General features: G+C 44.3%; 1 pseudogene; it reads right to left on the bottom strand.

Moving 5' to 3' along the window:
* Positions 1 to 429: 429 nt before the first annotated feature.
* Positions 430 to 8,150, bottom strand: LOC115797626 (protein NLRC3-like; annotated as a pseudogene).
* Positions 8,151 to 16,336: the final 8,186 nt, after the last annotated feature.

Genomic DNA, 16,336 nt, shown 5'->3' with positions numbered 1-16,336 from the left:
TTACTTCTTTCCAGTAAAAAAAAACAATAAAGATTATCTGTACGGAGCCCCACAAAGGGTCATTGGGGGAAAAGGTGTACTTTTGCAAGATCCCACAAAAGTTTATAATTTAAGACCATGCACTTCCGTGTCAATCTTGATACAGTATCATCTGTCAGGGTGCTGAAAGGATGGACGAGAGATTCATCTTTAATTCATAACTCAACAGTTCCTGTTAGCCATAAACACACCAAAACTGTTCAGACATGAAGGAATGAACCTGGCTGACTCTCTCACCCTCATTCCTTCACTGAGCATACCCAAGCTGTCATATGGGAGGGGTACACCCTGTACAGGGTGTCGCAGGGCTAATCATGAAATTGTACTTTACAATTTTGGAAAAGAAGAGCTTTAATTGTTTGCTTGGAAGGCAAACAGAGGATTAGAGGTTCATCTTTCTGAGCCAGCACAGATATAAACATGGGAGCCAAGTACCCTAACTCTAAACCCTGGGTAAACGGGTTCAGTGAATGTGGTGTTGAAGGTGTGGAGGTAGACCAGTGTGTCTGGGAAGACATTATAAAAGGACAGCGTGCCAGCTGGACAGTCCACATATACTGCGACTTTGTGACAGGACGAGGAGGGGGGGACGGGGATGCCTCTTGATGTGTAATTGTGATTTGCAAAGTAACCACTTCCACAGCAGTACAGACACCAGGACTGATCCGTCTTTCCAAATTTGCTGTCATCGCCGCTTCCTTTCCGCGTTATTCCTCCGTAACTCACTACAATACGAATCTCTTCGCTCCACTCGACCTCCCAGTAACAGCGACCAGTCAGACTGTTGGTGCACATCATCTGAGCCCAGTGATCGAATCTATCAGGATGGTCAGGATACAGCTGGTCCTCTTCCACGTACATCACCTTCCTGTTGTCGTCAGACACTCTGAGTTTTCTGTGTAATGTGTTTAGATCCAGCTTCAGGTCACAGAAATCTGATGGGGGAAAAAAATCAGACAAAAAATGTCATAAATACACCACAAATGAAAACCAGAAAGCATTAAATTAGTGTTTTATTGGCAGTATCAGATTCAACACAAAAGTTTTTAAATGAGTTCATTTTTATTTCCTTTATTTAAGTGCAACTAAACCAGAGGTTTTCTATGATAATCAAACTATTTAGTTACATTAGTTGTTGTGTTTTTTGTTGTACCTTTTAGTTTATTGTAATGTGTATTTTATTTAAAATTTATGACCTGTAATGAAATTATCTAAATGGTTTTTAAAAACTGATAAAAATCCATCAAACTGATAAAACCCCTCAAAACTGATCTAAAATGTGTGTTTTGTTACATCTTACAAGTGTAAAGTGTTAGAAAATGACCTTTCTTGACTATTGAGTTTGATATTCTGGTGGTTCAAGTGTTATCCAGTCCAGGGTTAAGGGGAACTAGGGCTGTATCATCTGTCACTGGGAAAAAAGGAAGAGTAGACTGTAGACAGATTGTCAGTCCATCATGGGGCTATCACAGAGAGACAGACGACCATTCACATTCATGTTCCCTTTTTAAATCTCAAAGGCAAAGTGGTTCCTCTCCTCACACACAAAATCTTAAATAATTGAGCCTCATTATATTTTAAATATTACCCTAATAGGGGAGTTTGCTCTCAGACTGCAGGCTGATCTGTGTTCTCTAAACTTTAAGCATTAAGCTCTACCTAAACGTTTTCACTCCCCACATATTTATATACCTATGCAGCATGTTATTAAAGTTTTTCCTCTCTCTGATGTTTTCTTCTGTCTCTCTATGCTCTCTTCTTTTACTTTATCTTTCCATCAGCCCACAACAGATGGTGTGAATTACAGATGACTGCCCCTCTCTAAGCCTGGTTCTGCTGGACGTTTCTTCCTGTTAAAAGGGAGTTTTTCCTTCCCACGCTCACACAGTGACTGCTCACAGGGGATTGTCTGATTGCTGGGATATTCTCTGAAACTGTAGGGTCGTTACTTTGCAAAGAACCTTGTTATGACTGTTGTTGTAAAGGCTCAATTCAGGTAGTAATCCATAATTGAGCTAAATTAAATTAATATAACCGACCTGTTATTTGACCTTCATATTCAGTTAGAGTAATGCAGCTTTGGTCCGACTCATGGAACAGTGGAACTGTCATGATCCTGGGCCGGTGGCCCAGCGTTTTGAGTTATTTTGTGTAGCTTTCTTTTGTTGTACTTTTCAGGTTGTTTTCTTAGTGTTGCTTTTAGTTTCTCTGTTTGTTATTTGAGTGTGCGATTTTGGTTTCCTTTTGTTGTTTTTGTTTTGTAATGTTGCCTTAAGTTTTCTGTGTTTAGGTTAGTATTTGTTATGTGAATGAATGAATGAGTTTATTGCCATGTGGGTGAACAAGTTCACACATTGGAAATTGCAGTTACAGAACACCATCCAAGAATACACAAAACACAACACACATGGGGGGATATGTGTCCTGGGGTCATGCAGCCGACTTGCAGCGCTACCTTTGGCAGGAGGAGAAAACAACACATCATGGGGAAGTTAGGTAAAAAAAAGTCATCTGGTACAGTGCTCAAAAAGAGCACTATACCAGGGTCCAAAAAAACCACCTTAGCAAAGCATTTGCACATGTAAAGCAAGGACAGCGGCGGTAGGTGAGGTCAGGTCAGGAGGGAATGCAGACGGAGACGAGAGGTGGGGGCATTGTGGAGCCAGATGCCAGGTCCTAGCCAAAACAGTTCGCTGATAGTGGTGGAATTTCATCAGCGGCCGTGGTACACCAGACCCAGCTTCACAAATCACAACGCGGAGTGGGGGGAAGAGCAGCCGCACACAGAGCCCTGGAGAGAGATATGGTTGCCAACCCAAGGCCTGTGTGTTTTGTCTTTCGAGTTTTTCCTGCTTTCGAGTTTCAAGTTTCAAGTGTACTGTTCGGTAATTATTTGAGTTTTCAAATAAACTGTCCGAACCTACTCTCGCCGTGTCCTGCACTGGGGTCCTCCCTGCCTTGCCCGCACACGGCCGTGACAGGAACAACTGTTCACCCTTTTGAGGATACTCAAAGGTGGGTGAGAGTTGGCCTAAAAACTATATTTGAGATTTCCTGCGTTTGGAAAAGGTGCAGACTGTGCCCTTCAAGGGTGTTAAGACTCAGCGTTGGGTGAATGGTTTATTGGACTGCTTTACAGAGTTTAAGTATAAGTCACTCATTTTGTTGCCTGCTGGTAGTTGCCATCCTTCCAGTTCCTTCCAAAGGGAGCTGAAGCCTATCCCAGCCGTCATAAGATGAGGTACAACTATTCATCCCTGCAGTCACACCTACGGACAATTTCGAATCATCAGTTAACCTAACGTGCATGTGTTTTTGGACTGTGGGAGGTAACTGGAATACACACACAGGGAGAACAGAAAGGCCACAGCCAGCTAATGGATTTTAACACATAGCAGTGGACACAGAGTTATAAAAATAAATATAAAGAAAGAAAATTACATTTCTTTAGACCTGGTGTCAGCCACTTCACTCCACAAGGCTCCATCCTGAAATTGAAAAGAAAAGCAAAACAAAAACAGAGGTGTCAGACTAGCTGGTTCCCTTTCAACAATCAACATTTAACCCTTCAACTATCTTTTCCTGACCAAAAAGTTAGGTTTTTATTTTTTATTTTATTTAGTGCTTTCTTTCATTATGAGCACACAAAATAAAATTATTGGCTTGTCTAGTATTAAACACTGTCCCTTACAATGTGATCACATGACAATGTGATCACATGACAATGTGGTAGAGATCATTTCCAGTCCTATCTATACTTCTAGTTACCTGAGAGTGTCAAGTTTCCAGTGTGAATCCTCCAGCTGAGAAGACAGCTGGTTCATTATCAGGTCCCCTGGGTGATTGTAGCTCAGGTCCAGCTCTCTCAGATGGGAAGGGTTGGAGTTCAGAGCTGAGGCCAAAGAAGCACAGCCTTTCCCTGTGATCAGACAGCCTGACAGCCTGCAAATACATTATAAAACATATGGCACATAATCTGAGAGAAATACTTTGAATTTGGTATAAGATCGTTTTAAAGAAATGTGGAATGAATTAGCTTTTTTTTTTTTTGTTATTTAGGATAATAAAACACTGAAAAATAATTTAATATTTCAAAATCCTTTGAAACAAGCCCACAGTGAGCTAATCTGACCTGAGGGTTTCCAGGGTGCAATGGGGACTGTCAAGTCCAGCACAGAGCAGCTCCACTCCTGAGTCCTGCAGGTTGTTGTTACTCATGTCCAGCTCTCTCAACTCACAGGATTGTGAGCTCAGAATGGAGGAGAGAGCATCACAGCTTCTCTCTGTGAGATTGTAGCCACTCAGCCTGGAAATACAACAGTGGAAAGAAATAAGAAGCATCTTTAAATTTGTGAATTTTCCAAATTCTTGGAAAAAGCACAGATTCAAAGCAGGTTAAACCTCTTTCAAGTTGGTTATACACTTACAGAGCCTTTTTTGAGACTTTAATCACTGGCAGCAGCTTCAGTAGAGCCTCCTCTGAAGCTGAATATTTCTTCAGGTCAAACACATCCAGATTTTCTTCTGATGACAATAAAATGAAGACCAGAGCTGACCACTGAGCAGGAGAGAGATGCAGTGGGGACTCCCAAGTCCAGCACAGAGTAGCTTCACCCCAGAGTCCAGCAGGTTGTTGTTACTCATGTCCAGCTCTCTCAGTTCAGAGGACTGGGAGCTGAGAACTGAACAGAGGGCTTCACAGCTTCTCTTTGTGAGGTTACAGCCACTCAACCTGGAAAATTATAAATCAGAAAATAATAATAATGTGCTAATTATGTGTTACAATATGTGATCTTTCAAAACCCTTGAAATAAGTAATATCTTATCAGGACCAAACTAGCTGCACACTTACAGAACTTTCTTGGAGACTTTGAAGACCAGAGCTGACCACTGAGCAGGAGAGAGATTAACTACAGACAGGCTTCCTGACCTTAGGTGACGCTGGATCTCCTTCACAATGCAGTCATCATTCAGTTCATTCAGACAGTGGAATAAGTTTATGTTTTTCTCTGGAGAGAGATTTTCATTCATCCTATTCTTAATATATTGGACTGTTTTGTGATTGGTCTGTGAGCTGCTTCCTGTCTGTGTCAGCAGGCCTTTTAAGAGACTTTGATTGGTCTGCAGTGAAAGACCCAGGAGGAACTGGAGGAACAAGTCCAGGTGTCCATTTGGACTCTGGTAGAAGTGTCTCACTGAAGGCTCTTCAGTCGGCACTGATGCTGTTTGTTCTTCTTCCAGCAGGTTGACACCAGAGTTGGTGAATGTCAGATGGACATGAAGAGCAGCCAGAAACTCCTGAACACTCAGATGGATGAAACACAACACCTTCTCCTGGTAGAGCCCTCTCTCTTCTTTAAAGATCTGTGTGAACACTCCTGAGTACACTGAGGCCTCTGTGATATTGATGCCACACTCTGTCAGGTCTGATTTTTAGAAGATCAGGTTGCCCTTCTGCAGCTGCTTAAAAGTTAAAAGCCAGTTTCCCCAGAGCCCCAATCATCTTCTTGTTCTCTGGACTCCAGTGTAGATCTGTCTCAGCTTCTCCATCATACTTGATGTTTTTCACTTTGGTTTGTACCACCAGGAAGTGGATGTACATCTCAGTCGGGGTCTGAGGCAGTTTTTCTTCCTTTCTGGGTTTTGATACATTTTCCAGAACTGTAGCAGTGATCCAGCAGAAGACTGGGATGTGGCACATGATGTGGAGGCTTCTAGATCTCTTAATGTGTGAAATTATGATGATGGCCTGCTTCTCATCTCTGAATCTCTTCCTGAAGTACATCTCCTTCTTTTGGTTTGTGAACCCTCTGTGACCATGTCTACACACTCAGCAGGAATCTGATTGGCTGCTGCAGGTCGTGTGGTTATCCAGATGTGAGCAGAAGGAAGCAGATTCCCCCCTGATGAGGTTTGTCAGCAGAACATCCACTGATGTGGACTCTGTGACATCAGTCAGGATCTCAGTGTTGTGGAAGTCCAGAGGAAGTCGACACTCATCCAGCCCATCAAAGATGAACACAACCTTGAACTTTTCAAAGCTGCAGATTCCTGCTTCTTTGGTTTCAGTAAAGAAATGATGAACAAGTCCCACCAAACTGAACTTTTTATCCTTCAGCAGATTCAGCTCTCTGAAAGTGAATGGAAACATGAACTGGATGTCCTGGTTGGTTTTATCTTCAGTCCAGTCCAGAATGAACTTCTGTGTTAGGAATGTTTTCCCGAGGCCAGCGACTCCCTTTGTCAGCACTGTTCTGATTGGTTTATCTCTCCCCACTGTGGCTTTAAAGATGTCTTCACATCTGATTGGTTTTTCTGGTCTGTCTGATTTTCTGGAAAACATTTCAATCTGTCTGACCTCGTGTTCATCATTGACTTCTCCAGTCCATCCTTCTGTGATGTAGAGCTCTGTGTGGATCTGATTCAGATAGATTGGGTTTCCTGCTGTAGAAATGCCCTCAAACACACACTGCAACTTTTTCTTCAGGTCAACTTTAAGGTGGCACTCACAGCCTGGATTTGGGTATTCTAAAGGCAAACACAATAAACAACAAATTATAATTTGAGTAGAAAATCTTAATTTCCCAAAAATGTGCATTTTTGCTATTGTTTTCTTACTACTTTGCAGCAGGGCAGCCAACTCCTCCAGTTTCATTTTCTTCAGAAAGTGCACAGTGATCTTCAGAAATGCCTCTCTGCTGCTCCTCTGCTCCTCATTCCCACAATCCAACACCTCTTCATCCTCCTTTTGACTGTTGGAGCTTTCTGGGAAATCTGATTTCACAGCATTCTGCAACTTCTTTAGTTCATCCTTCACAAAAGTGACAATGTTGTTCTCCAGCGACTGGAATGGAGTGAATGACAAATTGTAAATTCATAAAATTCATAAAAGTCCCCATGAACAGAATGATGATCAATTTGCTTAAAAGAAGCAACCAGGAGGTGATTTCAAACAGAGACATGTAAAAATGGTAGCTGCATATGTACAAACATTAAATATGGAGTTCAGGTGATCCTGCTGAGCAGAAGCAGCACTGGAAACATCTGAGGTCTGCTGACTAACTCTGTGGAGATACCAGAAAGAATTGTCAAATATAAATATTTTGATGGTGACTATTTTAATATGATTAATAAATTGACTTGGTGAAAGTCATTGCTGGGCACAACAAATAAACAAAACATTACAGACAGAGCACATAAGTACACAGAGCACTTTGCTGTGTACTTATGTACCTGAAACACTGAGCTACTAGTTGTTTCGATGTCAGCCTGGATGTTGGGTGATGAAGAGTACATGGGTCCAACACTGTCTTCCTGTAACACCTTTCAATGGGTTTACATGTGTTGTTGCAATCCAACAGTTCCTGATTTTCACCTCCTCCATTTGTGTCATATCCTTGTTCCAGTAGTAATAGGAGTAACTACAAGGAGTAGTAATAGTAAATAGTAATACTTTGGCATACTAGTAGAAGGAAGAGAGAGGTCCAGGCACAGCCCCCACTGCCAAAGGGCAAGAGCCCCAGAGAACCAGAGGCAAGGGGCAACGACCCCACCAGAGGTCACACATCACACAGCACAGCCAGCGTGGAGAAGCAAGCCCTCCACCCCCTACAAATATGTCTTACAGGAGGCAAGGCTCAGCCATGCACACACATACCCAGACACATACTGGCCACATACACGCATATACACATAATTACACACACGGGCCACTCACATACACACTAAGACAAAAAATAAATACATAAAGACACACACCCATCCATATCCACCCCTCTCCAAGAGAGGGCCAATGGATGCCCCCAGAGCCAAGAGCAGCCCCAGGGTGCAGGAAAAAAAGAGGTGTAGGAAGTTTTACTGCATAACTGTAAACTAGATTTAAAATTCATTCATGTCTTACATTTCATCAGCTGAGTTTTTTCTCCCTTTGAATTCAATGTGGTTTTCTTTTGACTGATCACTGCTCACAGAAAGACAACTGGAAAGAGGTTCAAACTCAGTGGGATCTGGTTCCTCGGTGATCCTGGCAGACAGAGAAAAAGACCATCAATAATAATAATTTCTGTTTACATTTCAGAAACAATCTCCGTGGATATACGAGCTGCAACCATAGTGCACATGCGTGAGTGCCCCATTTCCAAAAAGCATTGTTTTCATCCGTTTACATGGAGATGGAGGCTGGAGTGTTTCAGAAACGTTCCATTCTGGAGGCCGTTCCCAAAAAGTATCGTTTTCCCTCCGTTCTCCTGTAAACGGCAGGCTGTAGACGTGGAGGTGTAAACGCGTCAAAACGACACTGTTTCCACTGCAAACGTTGTCATGTAAACAGAGCCTAAAATTTTATGGTCCACTGCGCAAAGGCAGCACTTAAATCTAAAAGAACAAGAACAACACAATCACCTGAGTCAGCAGCTAAAAAGATGTCATTAAAAACTCCTAAAAGTGCTGATTCAGTGCTGTGCAGGGGTTTAAAACCAGATTGGAAAACTTCAAAAATATTGTGCTCATTTAAAAAGGTCATTAGCTGACTATAAGCTGCCTTCTTGAGGATTTTTGATTTAAAAAAAAAGAAAAAAAAGGCAAAATAGAAATAAGCTTAAAGTTAGCCAAAACTGTGACATCCTAAAGGAATTGATTATTGCAGATTTGTGAAAATACAAGGTTTATTGTGGAGGTTGCAGTATTCTGAGCAGGGAAAGAAAGTGAAGAAGTCTCAGAGGAGTGTGGCTCCCATTGTTTTACATTAGGCAGGAGTGGGGGTCGCATAACTGAGAGAGCTCTGGTCAGAACTTGGGAAAAACAACTCCTTATTTGGCAGGGGGCCAGAATCATAAAACAATGGGGGCACGCATAGACACTTTGAGATTGCTGTGCACTTACTGAGAGGTGACACCTTAACCGTGGTAAGGGATATTATTTTGCAATCTCCAAGCATGCTTTTATTATTCTGCATTATTTTTGATCTCATGTATTATGTGTGTTGATTAATAAATCTTTAATAACGAAGTTAGAAGTCTGACCTTTCCTTTTCTTTATAAATGAACTCGGGGGGACACTGAAACAAAGGGAGCACGTGTCCAATAATTTGGGGGCTCGTCCGGGATAAAGAAAGGAGAGGAACGACAGAATTGGACAGGTCTGTTTTACTCAGACGAACCGGGAAAACAACTGATCTGACCCCGCGCGGAGAGATTAAAGGTAGGCAGAAACCTGTTTGATCGAATTTCTGCTGATTGAGTATTGTAAAATAGTGGTCAGATCACGTTTAACTCCCGTGTTTCTAAATTTAAAAAGGACATTAATAATGCAGAATCCCGGGAAATATTGGGTTATTTAACGAATGGTTTTAGTATAAAGGAAAAAGTGAAATAAGGATTAGAAATAGTTTTGCCTAGCAGGTGGTCGAGCCAGCCGTAATTAGACGTGGTTACAGTCCACGCTGTCGGACCGGTGGGAGACTAGGTGAAATCCCTGGGAAAGTGAGGCAGTCCTGAAGATTAAAATAAGAAATAGTTTTTGCTTAGCGAGTGGTGTTCGCCAGCCGGACCAGACGTGGTTCGGTCTAACGCGATTTGAAATTCGGTTAGCACTAGGTGTTTAATTCCTGGAGAGATTGAAGCGGCTCCGAATAGTAAAAATAAGGGTGAAAGTCCTAGAAAATTATTGATAATCATTCTCAGCATATTAAAATAATAGTGCATTTCGGAATGATTATTAATAAAAAACTCTAGCATATAAAAATAAGGGTGGAAGGCCCGAGGTTTAATTGATAAAAGGACCTCAAGCATCATAAAAAATAAGGGTGGAAGGCCCGAGGTTTAATTGATAAAAGGACCTCAAGCATCATAAAAAATAAACCATTCGAGGGAAAATTGTGAATGCGCGTGACCGTGGTATGAATGCTGGTGCACGAGCGTGGAATCAACAGCAAGATCGCAGCGAAAGGGCGATCTTTGCCTGTTGAAAGATGTCTCGGGAGCCAGATGCGTTAAAAAGAAAAAAGGAGAAAACGTAGGAGAAGACGTCGAGAGTAAAATTTTTAATTGTGCAAAGAATAAAGGAGAACCAGCGGACTTGGGCGCGGTCGGCCGCTCAAAACAGGAAGTCAACTCCTCAACAGACAAAGCAAACTGATTCTCAGAGGCGGAAGTCTCTGAGGGTGGGTGCTGAAGGAGGAGTCACAAAGGGGACTCACACACACACACACACACACACACACACACACACACACACACACACACACACACACACTCATCCAGAGACATATCCAGCACCGCTGGATGAGAACTCAGAGAAGTAGAGGAATATAAAATAAGCAGTAAAATAAAATAAAGTAAAAATAAAAATAGATAAATAAAATAAAATACAATAAAATAAACAATATATAAAATAAACAAATAAATAAAATAATAAATAAAACTTATATTAGAGTAACTAGAAATAAATTAAGGACCAAGAAGGAAAGTAGGATAACATGGAGAAAGAGTGGAAAATGGTCCACGAGCAAGTGGAGGAATTGGTAATGGTGATGAAAAAGCAGAAAGAAACTACGAAGGATAAAAAGAGGGTTGAAAAACGAGTGAGGGAACAGGTAGGTATAGCCCTCAAAACAGAAGGCATTAGTGGAAGTGAGAGACGCCCCCTGAAGAAGGTGATAAGGGACGAGTTGAACCGTCGCTGTGAGAGAGTAAAAGCAACATGTAGCCCAGAAGAGAAAGAGGGGCTCACGTTCTGGAAAAAAAAGGACACGGAGGAAAACATATGAGGATGCTATGGAAAGTTGGAGAAAACTTTATGACATTTACACCTTTTGTATGTGCCTCGACCACCGAATGAAGAGAGAAACTGGAAAGAAAGATTCAAAAGAGATGGGGAATGGAACTCCAGAGCCATCGGCACCACCAGTAGAGGATTTTGACAGCTCTCCCAAGGAAAAGGAGGAGAGAGATGGCAACTCAGGTATGTATCCCGTAATTAACATAACAGGAGGACAGATGGAACTCCATGGCATAGATCATCTACCACCCTACAAGGCACCGAAAAAACTGGGACCGGAACGAAAATGGATAGGAAATGGGGGAGTCCAAGGTGGAAAGGAGACGGAAGATGACCAGTTCCTGTTTGGAGGAGGCCGTCTAACAGAGGGAGACTCTCCGATGGAGCGGAGACAGATAAAGAAAGGTAAGAAAAAGGAAAAGGAGAAAAGAAAGGACCCCAAGAGGGAAAGGGGTCAAAGGCAAATTAAGTTACAGGCTGAAATAGAGGGACACCTGGATTCGGAGAGTGAAAACTCTCAGCATTCATCAGAACAGTCGGAATCAGGGTCAGAAGCTTCAGAGAATGAGGATGTTCGCAAACAACAGTGTGAATTGTGGGAGCGAATGGAATGACACTACGCTGGATTGCAGGAACACCTGTTGGAGATAAGAGAACAACTGAAGAATAAGGAGGAGGACCCTGAAGAGCAAGACCAGGTTGCTAGTGACAGAGAAATACATGAAACAGGGGGACCGTCCAGTGGGACCCGAAGCAAAACGTTGCCCACACAAATGCCATTATTAGCTAGAATAAAAGGAGGTCCCCTGCAATATAAACCCTTTGGCTTAGGGGATATTCAAACATTGGCTGATCAGCTACCTCCCCCATCTGAAGGAGGAGCTAAATTTTTACATGCGCTAGATCGCCTTACACAAGGCTACGTAGTCGCAGTGGGTGATTTTAGGGCTGTGGCAGCACGACGGATGTCGAGAAGGGACCTTAAGGAGGTCCAAGAATTGGCCCAAATGGAGAATGACCCAGACGACACTCCCCTACACTACAGAGGAGTTGCCTTGGGTGCAGCTATGAGGGAAGTTTTCCCTAGGGATGTAGCTCCAGCCATCCCTAAACTCACGTGGGACACATCTGAGGCCCCTAGGGTTTATTTGGATAAGGCTAAAGACTCCTGGCTTCAAGAGACAGGTGTGCATCCCTATAAAGAAGGAGCGAACAAAGAGTGGTTCAGGAAGGCGGTACTGGAGGGAATGCCAAAGGAAATTAAGGGACTGATGCAAGAGAATCCTGATATACCAGGGTGTGAGGACACCAAATGTGAAAGACACTTAGTACATCATATGCAGCGACACAAAGACACAAAAGATGAAGAATCCAGTAAGGTGAAGGATTTACAGGCCCAATTGTTGAAACTCCAACTCGGCAAAGTAAGACAGGAAGCGACTGAGGTGAGGAAAAATAGTAAACAAACCACAAAACAAATGGTGGTTTGCATGACAAACCCAGAGGAACCTAAATGGCCGGATTTGGGTCCGGATTCGGATCCTGCCGGTCATTGGTTATCATTCCCACAGAGGAATCCACAGCGTGGGTGGGGGGCTCCGAGGGGGAGACTTTTGAGACCGTTTGGCGGACCAGGGGGACCACCTCGTACATTAGCCTGTTTTCTGTGTGGTCAGATGGATCACTGGGCCAAGAATTGCCCTAGGAACAGACAAGGACCAGCAAGCCGTGGGAGAGCGCGTGGCAACCCTCGCCCAAATACAGGGGCACCACCACAACGCCCAGGAGGGTGGACAGCGCCTAATGTACAGGCAGTACCCGATCATCAGTTTGCACCAGGAGTGCAGTACCAGGCCTCAGGGGGCCAATACCCCCTGTGTGAGGACATCTGGGGTTTGGATCCAGGACAGTATTGACACACCCCACAGGGAGGCCACGGAGAAGAGGGAACGGCAGAACCACTTCTCCCAGTGATGGTGGCAGGCAAGACGATGCCATTTTTGGTTGACACAGGAGCAACCCATTCCACAATAAGACAATTACCTGGACTGACACCATTATCGGACAAGACAGTCGACGTGGTCGGCTTCTCTGGGGTGCCACAAACTCTGCCCATGACGAAACCACTTAACACGGTGGTGGCTAAACAGACAGTGTATCACTCATTTGTAGTGGCCAAACATGTACCAGTGAATCTCCTGGGGAGGGATTTATTGATGAAGTTGGGAGCATCGATTCTGTGCAATACAGATGGACTGACAATTACCCTACCTGATGGGCAAACAAGGATGTGTGATTATCAGTTCTCCAGCGGGAAATACCAACTATTGATGCAACCCCTGGCCACACAGACACACACCGCTGATATTTACTGGGCTTTGTTGAAACCAGAAACGCCCACACAGGCAGGCATATTGACTTTGTTCCGCAGGTGGGAACCCTGGATGGCTGGATTGGGACCATATGTCTCTCCGCCTGACCCTCCCCACGTCACGTTGTTTTATGACAGAGATGACACAGATTGGTATAAAGATGCTTTTGCCGAGCTGGAGGGTCAACAATGGGAGGTAGCAGTTTCTGATTTGTATGTGGCTCCAGAGGGAGTCGCAGCGGCGGTTATTCTCACCTCTGATCAGCAAAATTGGTATATGATGGCGGAGACATCTGCTCCACATGTCTCGCTAGCATTACATTCAGGGCACGCGGCCAAAGAATTAGGGCCCATGATGAAACGCGCAGGGGGCCTGACAGATTGGGTCCCGACACAGATTCCCGGACTCACGTACTCTCCAAGTACCAAAATGTATCGAATTTATGCGCGTGTAAACAATCAGGCTAACTTGGAACACGTCACGCTCGACCGCGAACATGGCCGAGAACATTCTGATCAAGAATCAAGAATCAAGAATCAAGAATACCTTCATTAGTCCCACAAATGGGGAAATTGCAGTTAACAGAACATCCATCCAAAACAAAAACATAACACAGACAGGGGGGGGGGACAGATGTCTGAGGTCATGCAACCGTTTCTCAACGGCGCTACCTTTAGCAGAAAGACAGAAAGAGATACACTGGGATAGTTAGGTTCAAAAAAATCATCTCATACTGTGTTCATAAAGAACACCTTACAAGGTTCTAAAAAACACCTCAGCAAAAAGCATATTGCACATATAAAGCCGGGATAGCAGTATGGTGGGTAGGGTCAGGGTCAGGAGGGGATGCAGACGGAGACGAGAGGGTGGGGGCATTGTGGAGCCCAGATGCCAGCTCCCAGCCAAACAGTTCGCTGATAGTGATGGAAGTTCATCAGCGGCCTTGGTACACCAGATCCAGCTTCACAAATCACAGAGAGGGCTGAGGGGGATAGCGGCCTTCACACATAGCTCTGGAGAGATATGATTGCCAGCCAAGGCCGGCTAGGGAGCCGAATTCTGATAATGCAGATGTTGTTTTGGAACAGGCTGCTTGTTTTTTCAACAGCCTTCAGTCTCACTGGGAAACCATTCAATAAATCCAATAATCCAAATTCATTAGTTACCGTCCTCACTGAGCAGAACCGTACCTTATCTCCAGATCGAACCCCTCTCACCTGCTACTCCCCAAGTCTACGGCTCAGGTTCATCAGGCTTTGAGTCTGAGTCTGTACCATTCTGGTCAGCCCATCCACCTGGGTCGGCAGCCTCTGCAGATGTCGAACTGCCGTCCAGGTTTTCTTGATTTCTCGGTAAATCAGGTATCCTCCAAGCCCAAACAGAAAAGATACCGCTACCAGATAGCCAAATATGTAAGCGTCTTCCACGTCTTCCACCTCGAGGGCCGAGAAGCACACAGGTCTCCACGAGCTCCAAGAGTCGATGACGTATCCAACCGGGTCTGTTCCACTCGGACACGCAGGCTCCCCTTTCCCAGATCTCATAGTGGAAAAAATTCGATCAATGGTCTTGAAGGCCCAGTTTGCCAAATCCATATTAATCTTATTCTTATTCGAACAGTGTGCAAGAGACGCTCTCACAGCAAGCAGCAAGCAGGAAAGATAGGGAGGGCAGGGAGAGAGATAGAATGCGACCATCCCCGTCAGAGGCTGGAGCAAGATCACGAGCTGGCAGAAGTTATAATTGCCAGGCTACCTCAAACTCTGTGGTCAACTGGACCAGCGGATGCGGGACATTGTCAGTGGTTACCCCCTATTACATTCCAAGTTCAAAAGGTCCATCCCATTTGGATTCCCCAGTACCCTCACAAACCTGCGGCTGAAGTTGGTATCATGGATACCATTCATGGACTCTTGCAGACGGGAGTCCTTGAACCTTCACAGTCCAAGTGGAACACCCCAATTCTCCCTGTGGAGAAGGTGGGGACTGGTAAGTACCGGATGGCTCATGATTTGCGGGCCATAAACAAAATTGTGGTAACTCCCACCCTACCGGTGCCGAATCCCTACACCGCTCTTTCATCGCTTCTTCCTACACAAAAATGGTTTTCTTGCATAGACTTGGCAAATGCATTCTTCTGCCTTCCTCTGGCAGACAGTTGTAGAGACATGTTCTCTTTTACGTTCCAGGGGCGACAACTCCGGTACACACGAGTCCCGCAGGGATTCATTTTGTCACCAGGACTCTTCAATCAGGCCCTGAAAGAAGCCTTATCGGGCTGCGAACTTCCACCCAACTGTACATTGATTCAGTACGTGGATGACATTCTCATTGCAGCCACAACAGCGGCAGATTGTCTCCAGGCCACATATGATGTGCTCTGGCGGTTACATGCCCGCGGCTTTAAGGCTAGCAAAGATAAACTACAAATAGCCCGTCCCACTGTCAAATTTTTGGGGCGCCTCATTAACAGACAGGGAGCCGGTATGTCTCCAAATCACAGGCAAACCATTTTGCAACATCCAAAACCCGCCACAGTGAAACAAATGTTATCATTTTTGGGGCTTGCAGGGTTCAGCAGAAGCTATGTACCAGAGTTTGTGGGATTGACTAATCACCTTCGAGAAATGGTGAGAGAAAAGGGCATGAGAAATCTCACAGCCCCACTACAGTGGACAGTTCCAGCAGAAGAGGCATTCACAAAACTGAAACAATCTTTAGCAGGAGCAGCGGATCTGGCTCGGCCAGATTACGCGCTTCCCTTTTTCTTGGATGTTTCTGTACAGGACAACGTGGTTAACGGTGTCCTGTATCAGAAACAAAGGGGGAAAAGGTGTATTTTAATGTATTTAAGTGTGATGCTGGACCCATTAGAAAGAAGGCACCCGGCCTGTACACAACACGCAGCAGGAATAGCAAAACTTATTCAAAAAACAGCACACATAGTGATGGGACACCAGTTGGTGGTCCTGACAACACACAGCGTGGTAGCATTTGTGAATTCACAGATTTTCACATTGGCTCCGCTGAGACAAGGGAGATTGAGTAAGATCTTGGAGGCCCCGAATCTGGTGTTTACACACCAAGGGATCAATGTGGCTGACCAGATCTCAGGTGGGGAACCACATGACTGCCAAGAGAAGGTCTTG

Source organism: Archocentrus centrarchus, chromosome 18 (genome assembly GCF_007364275.1).
Source record: "Archocentrus centrarchus isolate MPI-CPG fArcCen1 chromosome 18, fArcCen1, whole genome shotgun sequence".
NCBI classification, from domain to species: domain Eukaryota; kingdom Metazoa; phylum Chordata; class Actinopteri; order Cichliformes; family Cichlidae; genus Archocentrus; species Archocentrus centrarchus.
This window is presented reverse-complemented; position numbering and strand designations above follow the sequence as displayed.